Source organism: Suricata suricatta, chromosome 13, assembly GCF_006229205.1.
Source record: "Suricata suricatta isolate VVHF042 chromosome 13, meerkat_22Aug2017_6uvM2_HiC, whole genome shotgun sequence".
In the NCBI taxonomy this organism is placed as follows: domain Eukaryota; kingdom Metazoa; phylum Chordata; class Mammalia; order Carnivora; family Herpestidae; genus Suricata; species Suricata suricatta.
In genome coordinates, this window is record NC_043712.1 from 48,283,729 (window position 1) to 48,299,944 (window position 16,216).

At 40.6% G+C, this 16,216-nt stretch overlaps 1 protein-coding gene and 1 pseudogene across 3 annotated transcripts in view; one reads left to right on the forward strand and one right to left on the reverse strand.

Annotated features, from left to right (window-relative positions):
- The window catches only part of SLC24A2 (solute carrier family 24 member 2), a 250,173-nt gene that overhangs the window by 68,715 nt on the left and 165,242 nt on the right, over positions 1-16,216 (forward strand). The window lies entirely within an intron of this gene.
- LOC115277212 lies at positions 4,198-4,404 on the reverse strand (annotated as a pseudogene).

Here is a 16,216-nt window from a genome sequence, read left to right on the forward strand (position 1 = left end):
AAAGGCCAGAGACACTGTTAAGCATCCTTCAATGCACAGGACAACTCCCATAACAAATACTTATTCAGCTCAATATGTTAACAGCACTGAGGTTAAGAAACCCTCATCTAGGGCAAGAACATTCCACAATAATCCACAACAGGTCCCAAGCTGGGAACTTGCTTGGCACCTTTGAGGAAGACCTAGGGGGGTTGTTTGGCTAGCACTTAATGCCAAAGCATGTTTACCAGGAAAATAATTTGAAAGTGAGTGCACAACCAGGTCACATGGAGTAACAGTTAAGACCTCTGCTTCTGTGTTTTCCGCCGCAACTTCCCACTCTGCTAAACTCCTATTCTACAACTCTCCCCAGAGAACTAGCCAGCTTTACTAGCAGATGCCTTAGGAGGCTGACTCTGGGCTTTTGTGAAAGAAAAACGTTCTACCTACTTGTTTACCTAAAGAGTGGGTTCTCCCCAGCTGTATTGCCCAGTGATGGGAATCTTTAGGTGGGCTCTCCAGAGATCTGGAAAATCAGTGAAGTTCTGGAATGGAACTCTACAATATGGTAGTTACTAGTCACATGTGGCTATTTGAATTTAAATTAATAGAAATATATAATTAAAAGTTCAGTTCTTCAGATGTGCTAGCCACATTATAAGCACTCAGCAGCCACATGTGGTTATGAGTGCCATATTAGACAGCTCAGATATGATGCATTGCATCATTGTTATATTGGGCAATACTATTCTCAAATAAATATTAATCCTTTAAATTACCTTTTAATTGAGCAGGGGTGTTTTTTTGTGAGCAATAAGGAAACTAGAATGAAGAAAGTTTAACTAATATATCTACAGTAACGGTCTCAGTTAATTTTTGCCCCATAAAAAACCATCCCAACACTTAGCATCTTAAAACAAATCACTTATTTAGTTTATAGTTCTGTGGGTCAGCAGTTTGGTCTAGACTCCGTATGGCGGTTCTAATTTTGGCTGGGTTCACTCATGACTGCTGGGTCAGCTACTAAGTTAACTAGGAATGTTTGGTCTAGGATAGCCTTAGCCATGGTGCTCACTGTCTTCTCTACACTGGCACTTCTAGCAGACCACTTTGGTTTGGTTCACTTACTGGTGATGGCGGGGATCATAAGAACAAGGCTATAGCCCAGGTTTGCAACTCTCACATTGTCACTTCTGCTTCATTATAATAACCAAAGCAAATCATAACCCAAGTCCACAGTCAAAGGGTAGAGAAACTGACTCTTGATGGAAGGAGCTGCAAAGAACTGTGGCCATTTAAAAAAATTTACTGCCATCCCACAGGTAATAAGTTGAAAGTTGGAACTCAAACTCTAGACTGGTATGTGTAGTGGTGTTACTCTAAATTCCTCAAGTTTTCCTGTCCATTTTCTCTGATACGTTCCAAGTCTTGTTCCACTAAAACTTACGTTTTTGATTTCCCATACCTTTAGGTATTTAAAAAAAAATAGGAGCTTTGGATTCTAGCAAATGGTGTATCCAGTATTCAATGCAATCTCTCATATTACCCTATAAAGGAAAATTACAGATAATTTTAAGTAATTAAAGATGGAATTTATTTTATAAAATATACAGGGAGAATTCTTAGTTTATTTTAAAACTTGGATGTAAGTGATAGCCAAAAAAGTAATGATCTTAAAGACAGCCTGATTTTGGAAGTGGAGATACACAGAGGGTAATCAGGCTAAGAAGCTGGAGCACAGACAAGTCTCAGAGTGGGGACAGGAATGAGAACATAGGGTCAGTGCTGCTGTGGTGGCCGGAAGAAGATTGTAAAAGATAATAAGCTCAGGTATCCAGTGCAGGTGTTAAATGGATTCCTTCAACATGGTATAGTTATTGCTTTCTTGTGCTAATAATCCTTTAAAAAAACTATATTGAAAATTCTTCTATGAAAATCTGAACAACCTTTCTTGAAAGAAGGTTGGCAGAATGCATTAAAAGACTTCAAAGTATTGCTACAATTGTCTCAGAATTTCCATTTCAAGGAGTTTATCTAAACTCAAGTGCTCAGATATACTCTCCACAAGGAATGTCCATGAATGCTAATTGCAGTCACCGTTATTAATGTGAAAAATTAGTAGTAATCTAATTGAGCGACCACAAAGCAATCAGTAAGTCTATTACACTAATAATTAAAAATTAAGTTTTTAATATATTTTTTCATTAAAAGAGAAATCTTTAGGCTACAAGGTCAAAGAATACATTTTATTCTCATTTTAAATAACTTTTTATGTTTTCTTTCTTTTCTACAGTCAAACATGAGTTGGTTTTACAATCAGAAAAGTGGTTTTTTTAATTTTTTAATTTATTTTTGAGAGACAGAGAGAGATAACATGAGTAGGAGAGGGTCAGAGAGAGAGGGAGATACAGAATCTGAAGCAGCCTCCAGGCTCTCAGCTGTCAGCAAGAGCCGGGGCTCGAACCCACGAACTGTGAGATCATGACCTGAGCCGAAGCCAGACCCTTAACCAAATGAGCGACCCAAGCGCCCCGAGGGAAAAAAAGGTTTTTAAAATTTATTTCATATAATATAAAACATTTGGAAACCATTCACTTCTGAGCAGAATTAGATTCAAATGCTATTGTCTTTAGGCAAAAGGGCAAAAATTTACAGAGGAATAAATAAATCCAAAGTAATTTATGATTTTATCTAAATCCTTCCTGCAGGAGTCCCTGGGTGACTCAGTCGGTTGAGCATCCGACTTCAGCTCAGGTCATGATCATCCGACTTCAGTTCAGGTCATAATCTCATGATCTCATAGTTTGTGAGTTTGAGCCCCACATTGGGCTCTGCTGACAGCTCGGAGCCTGGAGCCTGCTCTGATTCTGTGTCTCCCACTCTCTCTTCCCCTCCCCCACTCAGCTCTCTCTCTTTCTCAAAAATAAAAAAAAAAAAATTTAATTTTTAAATAAATCCTTCCTGTGGTACCTGTTAAGGATGATAAGTTGATAAGATGCTTTATTTGCTAAATATACCTCTATTTAATTTTTTTTAAGAAAAAGATATGTTAACTCAGCTTCTTTCAGAAACTCCTGGGACAGCCATTTGTTTTATAAATCAAAACTAGAAGATATCCACCCTTTTTGGGGTCTCATATATTTCAGTCAGGAGCACTTCTTAGTTTTCTTAGATTTACCCACTAATGAATCCTATTTTACATTTAGAAGTTTCACTTTTATTGTAACCTTTTTTTTTTAATTACTTGAAAACCTTTCTACATGGTTAAAAAAAAATCAAGCAGTGCAAAAATGGGCATAGTGAGTCCTGGTCTTCCAGTATCCCCTTCTACCAGGACACTGTTCATTTCACTTTTCATATATTCTTCTATCAATAGTCTAATATTGAACAAGCATTTTTATATGCACAGACTCCCATCTCTTTTCTCACAACCAAGACCACATTCTACATTCTGTTCTCTACCTTGGTTTTTTTTTTTTTCTAGTTTATTTATTTGGGAGATGATTTTATATTAGCACTTATGGATCGTTCCTTCTTCCTAAGAGCCCTATGGAATCCTGGTCTTATGTCTTGAGCTTTAACAGCCCTCTGTCTCCCCAACCATTTCCTACATTGCTCTTATCCTGACGTTCCCCAGGCTCTTCATCCTGAGACACCCAGTGACCTCTTGGAAGGTCAACACCCCAGTATTGGTCGGAGACATGATAAAGCTTCCTTTACTGTCTCCAGACCTCTTCAGGTGTGAGTAGGTGACTGACTGCCAGTTTTGTGTTTGATAAGCCCATTTCCCTGAATATTTTAAAGGAATGGTCCATAGGGGATCCTGAAGCCTTTTCAGGTACGGAAACTTGAGTGTGGAGCTCCTGGTTCTTTGAGTCTAGTTGTGCATCCTTCCTTCTCACTGTTATTTTCCACTTGCCCACACTGCAGCTTCTATTTTGCTTTCCTGCCCACACACCAGAGCTCTTGTTCTCAGCTATGCGTGTTACTCAGTGACTCTGTTTTCTAACTTTAAAAAACTAATTTCGAGAACAAAATATCTTCAGATTCGCAGATATAGATTTCATATTTCCTCAGCGCACTGTATGTCACGTGCTTAGATGTTTTTAGTTAGATGTTTTCCTTAAATCCCAGGTCTTATCTTTAGGTTGTACAGGAAATAGCTCTGATTTGAAACGACAGTAAACCTCAGATACGGATTAGGCTCTTCAGTTGGTAGAGTTTACACTCACTCCTAAATTTGCGGAGCTCTTGGGAGTGGACAGCTTTAAGGTGTTCTTTACATGCTTATAGCACTGGTCCCAGGTCCCCCTTTACACTGTTAAGAATGATTGAGAACTCAAAACAGTTTTGTTGATTTTCAATTAGCAATAATCGCGCCTCGAATAAACCTCATTGGCTACGATACTGCCACTGCGCAAAGCTAGTTTTGTTGATTTTCTATATTTACTATATTCAAAATTAAAACTGAGAAAAATTTAAAGCCCAAGACAGTCTTAGCACATATAATGTTAACCATGACAGCAACTGCATCATGACAAACACTCTGGAAAATTCCACTGTATGCTTTGGAAGAATGAGAGCAAAAAATGCAAACAGTATCTTAGTATTAATATGAAATAGTTTTGATCTCACAGCCCTCCTAAATGGTAATGCAGTGACCCTTACGGATCCCTGGGCCTCACTTTGAGAACTGCTAGACTGTTGTATCAATTTGAAACAATTATTCTTTGAGGAGAGCCAGGTTTTATGTGACCTGGAAGGGTTTTTTCTACTGCTGCCGAGTTAATCCTCCCTTAGCCTGAAGTGGCCAGTAGATCTCCATGGAGAGGGCAGGAAGGAAAGAAGCATTTATTAGGTATATTCTCACTGTCTCTTCTATAATCCCCCAATTAATCGCCCATCTTCATCCATTTGCAATCATCCACTTCTGCTGACATTGGCCTCGTTCAGAGTAGCTCATCTCTCACCTGCATTAATGCAGCAGCCTCCTAGCTGGTTTCCAGTCTTCCTGTCTTGCGTCTAGTCCTCTCTGTGGCCAGAGTGTTTTCCCTCAAACCCCAGACGGACCATGACTGACCCTAACAGTGCTCATTGTCCTTTGGGTCAAGTTAAACTTCCTCTGCATGGCTTCCAAGGCCCCTTCATGACTGGGCTCTGCTGACCCCTCCAGTATCACTTCCCTTCTTTCCCCTGCCTTCACCTTCTACCCCAGATTCTAACCATTTTAGTCGCTGAGTGCCTGAACACATGTGGTCTTTCTCACATTTTAGCCTTTAAATGTGATATTCCCAGTGTCTGAAGCCCCCCAGCCTTACTTGGTCCATCAGCTCTAAGTTAAATGTCACTTCCTCCAGGAAGACTTCCTTACCACCCCCACCCTTTTTTTGGTTAGATATGCCTCTCATTTTTTCCCATGAGGAATGGCCATCTTCCTGTTGTAGCTTGTTACCCTGCAGAGTAATTGTGTTTCCTTGATTATATCCCCTGAGCTTGAAAGTATCCTAAGGCAAGGGATCATGTCTGGCATCCTGTATGTGTATTCTCTGCCCTAGGAGTACTTTCAGGCACACGATGGATATACAATACGTAGTTGCTAAAGATGAATCTAGCCACTAGTCATTTTCTTACATATATCCTAATGCTCTGTAATAAATGCTTTATGTACATTATTACATTTTATTCTCTTGACTGAAGTAGATACTCTTCCCCCCAATTTTGTGTAAAGGAAACTGAGCCCTTTACTTCTATTGCCTACATGTCCCAGCAGCCAGGAAATAGTGAGGCTGGGATTTGAACCTTTTCCCCACCACAATAGGCTGAAATAAAGGGATCACCAAAATGGTAAACAACTGGTAGAAATGAATGAACCTGAAGGTAAAGTTTTCAGGAGAGAATTCTGGCAAAGAGTCATTCTGACATCTAGGTCCTCTTTCAGCTTCCTGCCGACACGGTTGGAATATGTCTTCCCAACCAAAACTCGGAATAAAGCCACTGAAAATAGTTATTAAGGGAAATTGATCTTAAAATGATCCCTGTTTCATCATAAGAATGCTTTCTCAATTGGCAATCTTAAAAATGTCTATGCTCCTATAGCTTCATAGCCTTTTTTTTTTTAGTTGTTTGTTTGTTTGTTTGTAATCCGAAGAGCTACAGGGGCTGCAGTGTAAAAGTTACACAGCCTTACTTCACATGTATTGGAAAATTCCTACCTTATAACTCTTTCTTCTGACAGTGTCTTGTTACACTGATGAAATCGCTGTGGGTTGTTTTTCTTCCAGTCCAGCCTGTTGGTTCCTGTTTATTTTTTTGGAAAGAAGCCAGTGAAATTCTGAAAACAGAAGAAGAGTTAAAAGTATAGTTTTATTGCTTTTCATTTTTTTAAAAGAGGTATGTTTATAGTAGAAAATACAGCTAAGCTAACAGGAAAGAAATTTTACATCTCCTTTAATTCTGCCACTGTTGAGATATTGGTATATACTCCCTCTTCTTATCTGTGTCTCGGTCTCTCTTTCTGTCTCTTTCTCTGCATATCTGTCTCTCTCACTCACATGTATAGATTACACATAGTTTTTAAAAAACTTCCCAGTAGGGGGGAACCTCGGTGGTTCAGTCTGTTAAGCATCTGACTTTTCATTTTGGCTTAGGTCCTGATTTCATGGTTCGTGGGATCGAGCCCTGTGCTGGGCTCTGCACTGACAGCGTGCGGAGTCTGCTTGTGATTCTCTCTCTCCCCCTCTGCCCCTCTTGTGCTCATATTCTCTCTCTTAAAATAAACAAACATAAAAATAATTTACCAGTGTGGTATTCATCATTTGTATGAAATAGGCCTGTTTAATTGACCGTTTCATTATAAATATCTTTCCATACCACTGACATCTACCCCAGTGCTTCTCAGACTGGAATGCATGTGTGAATCACTGGGTGCTTGATAGAAATACAGAGCTTCAGATGGGGCTCCAGACCTACTAAATCAAAAGCTGCATTTTAAGAAGCTTCCGATGAAACCAATGATGTTGGTCCCAGGACACACTACAATAGGAAGGATGACCATCTTCTGTGAAGACAGCTGTGTCCCCAGTGCCAGGGGGTCAGAGTTTATGTAACTAAGCCCCCTACTGTCAAACATCAGGGTTATTTTTAATATTTTTTAAGATGAGGCATGTCTTTATAAATATTAGTACACCCCTATCATTCTCTTTTTAGGAAAAAAACATGTAAGTAGTTTATAGGATCATACCTATTTTTAAGGGAAATAATATATTTTTAAAGAGTTAGACACCATAGTTAACTCCTCCTCAGAGCACATAAGACTGAAATGTAGCCGTGGCACTTTGTGTCATGTCTGCCTTTTCCCTTAGCTTCAGTCACCCAGGACAGAGCATTCTTTATATTTTTGGTAATTGTGATCACCGTGTTGTTTTTAATGAAATGCATTTCCTTTGTCTTCTCTTCAGTTCATCTAATTTCATCCGCCCTTTAATATACCATTTTGACCTCACTTCCTCCAGAAAGTCTTCCTTTCTTTCAGTCCCACTTACGGTGAGCTCATTTACTAAATGTTTTCACCATTATTCTCTGAGCCGGTTATCTGAAAGCACTTATTTACTTTCTCCTGAGGACATTCAGATGTGTCACGTGGCCTCTCTCATCGCTGTAACTGGCTTATCACATGTTTGAAGGAATGGATGTTTAGTGTGCTGCAGCCAAGTCCTCTGCGTCACCAATCCTAGGGCTTTCCTCCATGAGGGGTTTCGGTGCGGTAAATAAGAGGGGACCTTTGGAAATGAGGGGGCCTGTGTTTGACACCTAGCTCTCGATTTACCATCCATGTAATCAAGGAGCAAGTCACGTAACCTCTGAGCCTTGGTTTTGTCATCTGTAAAACGGGAATAATATCCATGCTGCCTACTTAACAAATAACAAGGTGGTTCTGCAAAGTAAGACTATAATCCATGATTGCCTTTCCCCAAAATCTAAGTAATTCACTGAGGAGTCTCAACCTGGCATTTATTGATTTCTAAACTCAAGTACGCAATGCTTTCTCCCATTCCCGCACCACTCACACACACAAAAAGAGTGTATCTCAAGCTCAGGGACCTTTACCTGACACCATATCTAACAGGAATTAAGCAGCATTGCTTTGTTTTCATTGCATTTACTTTCTATTTATAGCAAGCAGTATTGGTTTGAATATTATGGTAGTGATATGGTAGTTCATTCTAGTTGTGGTAGTGATGTGAAGTTCAATATTTTTTCCTTTTTTTATTTATTTATTTTTTAAATTTAAGTCCAAGTTAGTTAACATAGAGTGTAATAATGATTTCAGGAATAGAATTTAGTGATTCACTGCTTACATATAACCCCCAGTGCTCATCCCAAACAAGTGCTCTCCTTAATGCCCATGTAGCCCATCCCCCCCCCAACACCCTACCAGCAACCCTCATTTGTTCTCTGTATTTAAGAGTCTCCTATGTTTTGTCCCCCTCCCTGTTTTTGTATCATTTTTGCTTCCCTTCCCTTATGTTCATCTGTTTTGTATCTTAAATTCCACATATGAGTGAAATCATATGATACTTGTCTTTCTCTGGGTGATTTATTTCGCTTAACATAATACACTCTAGTTCCATCCACATTGTTGCAAATGCTAAGACTTCATTCTTCCTGATCGAGTCATATTCCAGTGTATCTATATACCACATCTTCTTTATCCATTTATCCATTGATGGATACTTGGGCTCTTTCCACACTTTGGCTATTGTTGATAGGGCTGCTATAAACATTAGGGCACATTTTTGAATCGGCATGTTTGTATAAAGTTCAATTTTTAATTGAGCTTATTTAAGTTTTTAAAAAGGGAAGACAAAGTAAAATGGCTGATAAATAGTAGAGCATAAGTTATGAAAATATGGCAAAAGATCATGTTGATGTTATTAAAATGCTGGAAGTTTTATAAACATCTGTCAGATGCCACCTTCCAACTAGAAGGCAATATATTGATGTTAATTTGTAAACCACTGAAAGATCAGTTCTGTGGGTTGTCCAGCAGAGCTCTAGACATAATAGATTCTCAATAAAAATTACCCATGTGTGATTAGAGGTAGACCAAAAGGTCAAGTGTTCTGTTATTTGACAAATGACTATCCATTGTTTCAGGTTGCAGAAACATCCAAAGAGTGTAGAAAAAAACTAGTTTATTTGTGATTTAAAAAAAGATATAAATGTAGTTAAGGGATCTGATCAAAGTAACTAGGATGGCTCAACACATAGCAGTTACAGTTAGGAGAAAGTGGAGAGTATGTTACTTGGCAATGGGACATTTTTTTTCTTTATCAAAAAGAATAAATATTTGAAGAATACCAGTTGTACAAAGGATACATTGCTGGAAAAGACTTGACTAAAAACTGTATTCATGGGGAAAAAACCAAAGATTTACTATGCTATGATTTAACTTGTATTAGAACTCAAAACAAGTTCACTTAGAATCTTCTAAGTAACACTACTGTCATCTCTCAAAGAAAGGGCAGGTCTTACTAATTCTACCTCTACCTGAAAGATGAAGTCAGTCAGAGAGAGATTAAGTGATTCGACTAAGATCATGAAGTTATTTATAGCATGATGAAAAATAAGAGATTCTGGGGCATCTTGGTGGTGAACATCTGACTTCAGCTCAGATCATGATCTCACAGTCCGTGGGTTCGAGCCCCGCAGTGGACTCTGTGCTGACAACTCAGAGCCTGTAGCCTGCTTTGGATTCTGTGTGTGTGTGTGTGTGTGTGTGTGTGTGTGTGTGCACATGCATGCGCGTGTGTGTGTGTCTCTCTCTCTGCCCCTTCCCCGCTCATTCCTTGTCTCTGTCTCTCAAAATAAAATAAAGACAAAAAAAATTTTACATAGCTTATTACCAAGTTGGTTTCCATATAATACCCAGTGCTCTTCCCCACAAGTGCCCCTCTCTGTGACCATCACCTCCCCCAAAAAAATTTTTTAAGAATTTTCTAGGTAACTCTACTGACATCTCTCAAAAGAAAGGGCAGATCTTACTAATTCTACCTCTACGTGAAAAAATCAAATCAGTCAGAGAGAGAATTAAGTGATTTGACTAAGATCATGAAGTTATTTATAAAATGAAAAATAAGAGATTCTGGGGCACCTGGGTGTCTCCATTGGTTAAGCGTCTGATTCTGGGTTTCAGCTCAGGTCATGATGATCTCTTGGTTCATGGGATCAATCCCCATGTCAGGCTCCACACTGACAGTGTGGAGTCTACTTGGGGTTCTCTTGCCTCCTCCTTTCTGCCTCTTTGTCTCTCAAAAATAAACTTAATTATTTTAATTAAAAAATAAGAGATTCTGACTTTGTGGACCTTGTAATTTCATCACTGATTTACATCCAGGGCTGGCTTCTGCCATGCTACTACGTCTTTTGGTGTGGGGCAGATTAGGTGATTCAACTCAGTGGTTCTGGAGTTGGATTGTGAGGTAGTGGAGTTAAATGAAGTGGGATTAGGATGATGACCAGTGTGATTGGTTTGAGGGAAGCAGGCAGGAATGGGTCTTTTGTGTGAAGGATTCTGACCAAGTTTGTGATGCCAGGACACCAAATCCTTGTGGACAATTTATTTTCATATGACCTGAAGGAGCCTGATTGAATTCCTCTTCTCTTTATAACTAAAACCAGTGCAGAATACGGTGATTAAAATCCCAGGCGCTGGAACTGAACTCATTTAGTTTCAAATCCTGCTTTTACCATTATCCATAGGATCTTGGACAAGTTACTTAATGTCTGTGATCTTTAGTTTAGCTATAAAATGGGAGGAATAATAGCACTTACCCATGTCCTTATAACAAGGTTTCAATGTGGGTTTTTCTTAAAATTTTATTTTGAAGTAACCCTCTACATCCAACATGGAGCTTGAACTCACAGCCCTCTTAGATTAAGTCACACATTCCACCAACTAAGCCAGCCAGGGGCCCCATATAATGTGGTGGTGTTGTTGTCACATGTGTTTAGAACAGTGCCTGTCTGTGGTATAGAAAGTACTAAGAGGATTAAAAGTATTTCTAAAAAGGAAAGTGTGAGCCAATGTTTTAGACATTTCAGGCCCCTCTTGGGTTTGCAGTCTTGCCTCTGGAGTGGAAGTTATTCTCCCTACTTCAGATAATGAATCTCTTATTTGTTTGAATCTCTTATGTGTTGCATTAACAAGTTGTTATCAGGAAGGTTGGGGGCACCTGGGTGGCTCAGTCGGTTAAGCGGCCGACTTCAGCTCAGGTCATGATTTCATGGTTCATGGGTTCAAGCCCCACATCAGGCTCTGTGCTGACAGCTCAGAGCCTGGAGCCTGCTTCGGATTCTGTGTCTCTCTCTCTCTGCTCCTCCCTCACTCCTGCTCTGTCACTCTCTCAAAATTAAATAAACATTAAAAAGAAAGAAAGAAAATTATAAGCACAACATTTTCCATTGTGTCCCAAAGCCTTTGCCTCTTAGGACACATTTTACCCCTTTAATATTTCCACTTTGTCCTCCTGATGGCATCTCAGCTAAAACAGAACTCGGTATCTCCTCCTCCAACTCAGATGCCCTTCTGATTCCCCGTAGTTATCTTTTTTCCATGATGGTGCAGCTCATCTTTCTTGACTTTTCTTTCTATCTACCATAGGCTTCCCCTTTTGTAATTTTGGCTTAAGTTTGGGTTCCCCTAGGAGCAGACCCCAAGACAAAGCTTTGAGTGCATGTAGTGTACTTGGGAGGTCCAGAAAACACTAAGAGCAGGGAGAGTGATAGCAAAACTAGGAAGGGAGAGTCAACAAATATGGTAATTCTTAAAGCCCTGCACTGGAGGTGTTAGAGCTTGTTTCTTGGGAGGAAACCCTGGGGGGTGGTGTAAAACACACCCATGGCAGCCCAAATACTACCCCCAACCCCAGTGGCCATGTTCTAGTCCCCAGAACCTGTGAATATGTTGCCTTCTATTGTAAGAGACTTTGCAGATCTGATTAAATTAAGGAACTGGTGATGGGAAGATTATCCTGGACAATCCAGGTAGGCCCAGAGGAATCCCAGGGGTCCTTATAAGAGGGAAGCAGCAGGGTCCAGCAGAGTCAGAAAGAGACATGAAGGTGCTAAGCTGCTGGCTTTGAAGATAGAGGAAGGTGCCAAGAGCATCTAGAAGCTGGAAGGCAAGGAAATAGATTCTCCCCTGGAGTCTCCAGAAGTCACCCAGCTCTCCTGACACCTTGATCTTTAGCCCATTTTGGACTAAGAGTTATTTTGGAGTTCTGGCCACCAGAACGAGTAGATAATAAATTTGTGTTGCTTTAAGCCTCTAAATTGCAGTAGTTTTTTTTGTAGCAGTGATAAGAAACAGATACAACACACCTCAGATTTCTTCAACCCAGAAAGCAAGGGAGCTGACCCCTGTTGGTTCCTTGGCTAAGGGGAGTGTGAATTCCTCAGCTTTCTGGTAAAGGGAAGTAGGGACTAGCAGTCTGAAGTCAGCCAGAGCATAACAACCTACTGAGACTCCAGGGAAATGGACAGGGTTCCAACAGTCTGCCATAATGTGCCCTTGTCAGTTCTTCCTGTCTCGTCTGCTTCCACGATTGCCTCCCCTTTGGATCAGCCCTTCCAAGCAATCACCAGCACCTTATCAATTAATCTTCCCAGAACAGGGAGGGCTGTATGTGGGTTGCTCCCTTTCTCAAAAATCTTCAATGTTTCCATTAAGGAAATACTCTTAGGAAAGGAAGCCCAGAGATCAAAACATAAAATTTAGGGCTGGATCCCCTGGTACTTTAATCTTAGCCCTTAAACTTTTAAATCTGGGCGTGCAGAAGAGACAGAGGATGTGCTTCGATATCTATTTGTGTACAGAGTTCCGGGCTTGGCATGTGAACCTTTGGAGCCTTTAGACATGGATCCCTTAGGTCTGCATTCCTTAGAATAGCAGTAACACCATGAGGAAGTGAGAACACTGATTTGAAAATGGAGAAGGTTAATTAAAGGAAACATTTGAGATGTGTAGTTGTCAATTGACACTAGATGAAATGGAGCCTGAGAAGTTCTGAGATCTGCACATTTTCGGAATGTCACACATATATTGAGATAAACCCAGAATCTAAGGAGACATAATAGACTGAAGTAACTTCCATGCACGAAAGCAAGGATATTCACCTTTCTTCTTTGCCTGCCCTAATGGGAAGTGCTGAAATTTTCAGAGCCTTTGTGTAGCAGACTTCAGGCTCACAAAACACCCTTAAATTTTGTCCACAGTCCTCATGTTGATTTTCCCAAGTGATGCTGACTTTGTGCTAGCTTTTGGTCCAGACCATTAAAGGGTAGAGAAATGGCGGGGGTGGGGGGGAGAGTCTATGCATTTTTTAAATTTTTTTATGTTTATTATTGATACAGAGAGAAACAGAGCATGAGTGTGAGAGGGGCAGAGAGAGGGGGGGAGGCACAGAATCCAAAGCAGGATTCTGAGCTGTCAGCACAGAGCCTGATGTGGGGCTTGAACCCACAAACCGTGAGATCATGACCTGACCCAAAGTCGGACGCTTAACCAACTGAGCCACCCAGGTGCCCCAAGAGTCTGTACATTTTTAACATACCAAAAGTAAATATGCTTTAAAATTAGAAAGTGCTTGATGCTGGAGAGGTTTTTCTATTTTTTGTTTGTTTGTTTGTTTGTTTGTTTACCCTTGTTTTAGGGTAAGAGTGGGGCAGTGAAGAGGCAGAGCCCAAGAAAGGAAGGCACGGAACCTTCGCTGAGCATTGCGCTGGTGTTTGGTTCACCATGACCCTCTGAAGAAGGCACTGACACCTCCGCTTTACAAAAATGAGGAGGCTAAGGTTCAAAGAGGTTACATAATTTGATGAATGTCATGAAACTGAAAGTTGATCATTTGGGATTGAGGCCTCAGTCTGATTCTAGCATCTGTACTCTCTTGTCTTTCTCTCAATGAAAACAACTTGCATCTCTATTGTGTTTTTCAAAAGCATTTTCTTATGCTCTCTTTAAATTTCATCTGTGGGCAAATATCAACTGCCACATTTAATGGGTAAAATTACAAAGATTCAGAACCGTTTTTCCCAAAGACATCCAACTAGTAAACAGTGAAACAGGTCGGGGCTGCAGGACTCAGGGCTCACAGTCTTTCCTGTCCTTTGCTGTGTCCAAACGGAGGGGGTGAGTCACGGTGGCCCGAAACCAGTTAGTAGCAGGCAGTTCATTTCAGAGAATCGATCTGGTCAGAAAAAAATTAACTGAGACTTAATTGCTTTCTCAATTATTAAATTAATGGGGTCTGCTTACAGAAAACTTACCTGTAATATCACCACCCAGAAATGATCACAAGTATTATTTTGATACATTTCCTTCCAGTGCATGTAATGCAGGTAGGCGTGTGTAGTGTATTCTTTATAAAGTAGGATCATGTTATATATGGTTTAATACCCAGGCTTTCTAATTAACATTAGATGACTAGTTCCCCCGGGCCATTAACTAATCTTAAGTAACTGCCTCACATACTATAGTATTGGAAGAGCATAACCGTAATTTATTTAAATGTTACTTACTGCTGAACATAGAAATCACTCCTGGTTGTAAACGGTTACACATGACCCTGCAGTTTCGGTTTCTAAACAAATTTACATTTCCAGTAGGAGTGGATAAGAGGGTCAGTTTTTCCATCTTGCATGTTGCTATTTTAAAACCTTTGCAAGATTGTTAGGGGGAAAGATTCTCCTAGTTGGCATTATACAGACGACGGCCAAACTGAACTTGCTTCCACGTGTGTACTTTATTAGGTGTTCTGATCCAGGGATGTTTGTGTGCTTCCACAACCCTCAGATACCCAGCAGTAGGCACCAAGACGATGAAATGTTAAAATACTTCCAGAACTCCCACGTCAAACCAATGCATGCTTAAGAACATGGACACCTCTGGCCGGGGACTGAGGCTTTAGTCATCTTTCTTGTTGCCAATTCCTGGCTCTGAGCCAGTTGCCAGGTCCTCAATACATTTGTTAAAAACATTACAAGAGAACATACATTCTGTCTTGCTGTGTGACTTTCAACAGCTTAGGTCCCCTCTCTGTGCCTCCATATCTCCAACCATAAATGAATGGAAATGTGATGTGGCATGCTGTGTGAACTGAGTGCCTGAGTAATGCTGCAGACTCCATTCAAAAGTAAGTGTCTAATGGGGGGCTCTGGGTGGCTCAGTCAGTTAAGCCTCTGACTCGTAGTTTCAGCTCAGGTCATGATCTCACGGTGCATGGGATCAAGCCCCCCATCAGGCTCTGAGCTGACAGCACGGAGCCTGCTTGGGATTCTCTCTCTTCCTCTCTCTGTGCTCCCTGCCCCCTCCCATGCTTTCTTGCTCTCTTTCTCTCAAAATAAATAAACCTAAAAAAAAGAAACAGTTTTAAAAAAAACAAGTCTCTATGTGTGCACACGTGTCACCTTGGCAGGATGCCTTTCCTTCTCCTGCAGTGCGGAGAAGTCCATATGCATCAGAGACTCAGGCTTATGTCCAGCTTTCTTCTCATGCTGATGTCCTGTGGCTGGTGTCCACTTCCTTTTGTTTCTCTTTCTGTTCTGAGTCTAGCACAGTGCCTGGCACACAGGAGGTATCAGGAAGGGGGGCAGGGAAGGAGGGGGTCATTCATGGTGAGAGGAGGATGGAATGAAATGTCGGTGCTGGAGGAGATCTTACCGTTCTCATTGTAAAGGGCATCTTCTCGGTCACTGGTTTATTTTTATAACACAGCTATGCTAGCATCCTCGCTTTATAGGCACTTGCTGGAATAAATTTAAATTCCTAGCAGGGGAAATTAAATTGGATACAAATTTTCTGTATTAAAACATTTTCATCCCTCTGTGTTTTGCTTTGTGTTATGGCTGGTCATGGTCTTAATATTATATTCACTAATCAAGAAGTATAGAGTTTCCGGGACACCTGGGTGGCTCAGTCAGTTGAGTGTTCAACTTTGGTCCAGATCCTGATTTCACAGTTTGGTCCATGAGTTCGAGCCCTACATCGGGCTTACTACTGTGAGTGCAGAGCCTGCTTTTGACCCTTTGCCTCTCTCTCTCTCTCTCTCTCTCTCTCTCTCTCTCTCTCTCTCTCTGCCCTTCCCCCACTGATCCTATCTATCTCAAAAATAAATAAACATTTTTTTAAACGAAGCATAGAGTTTTCCCTTCTAGAGGAAGTACACTATGTATGAAG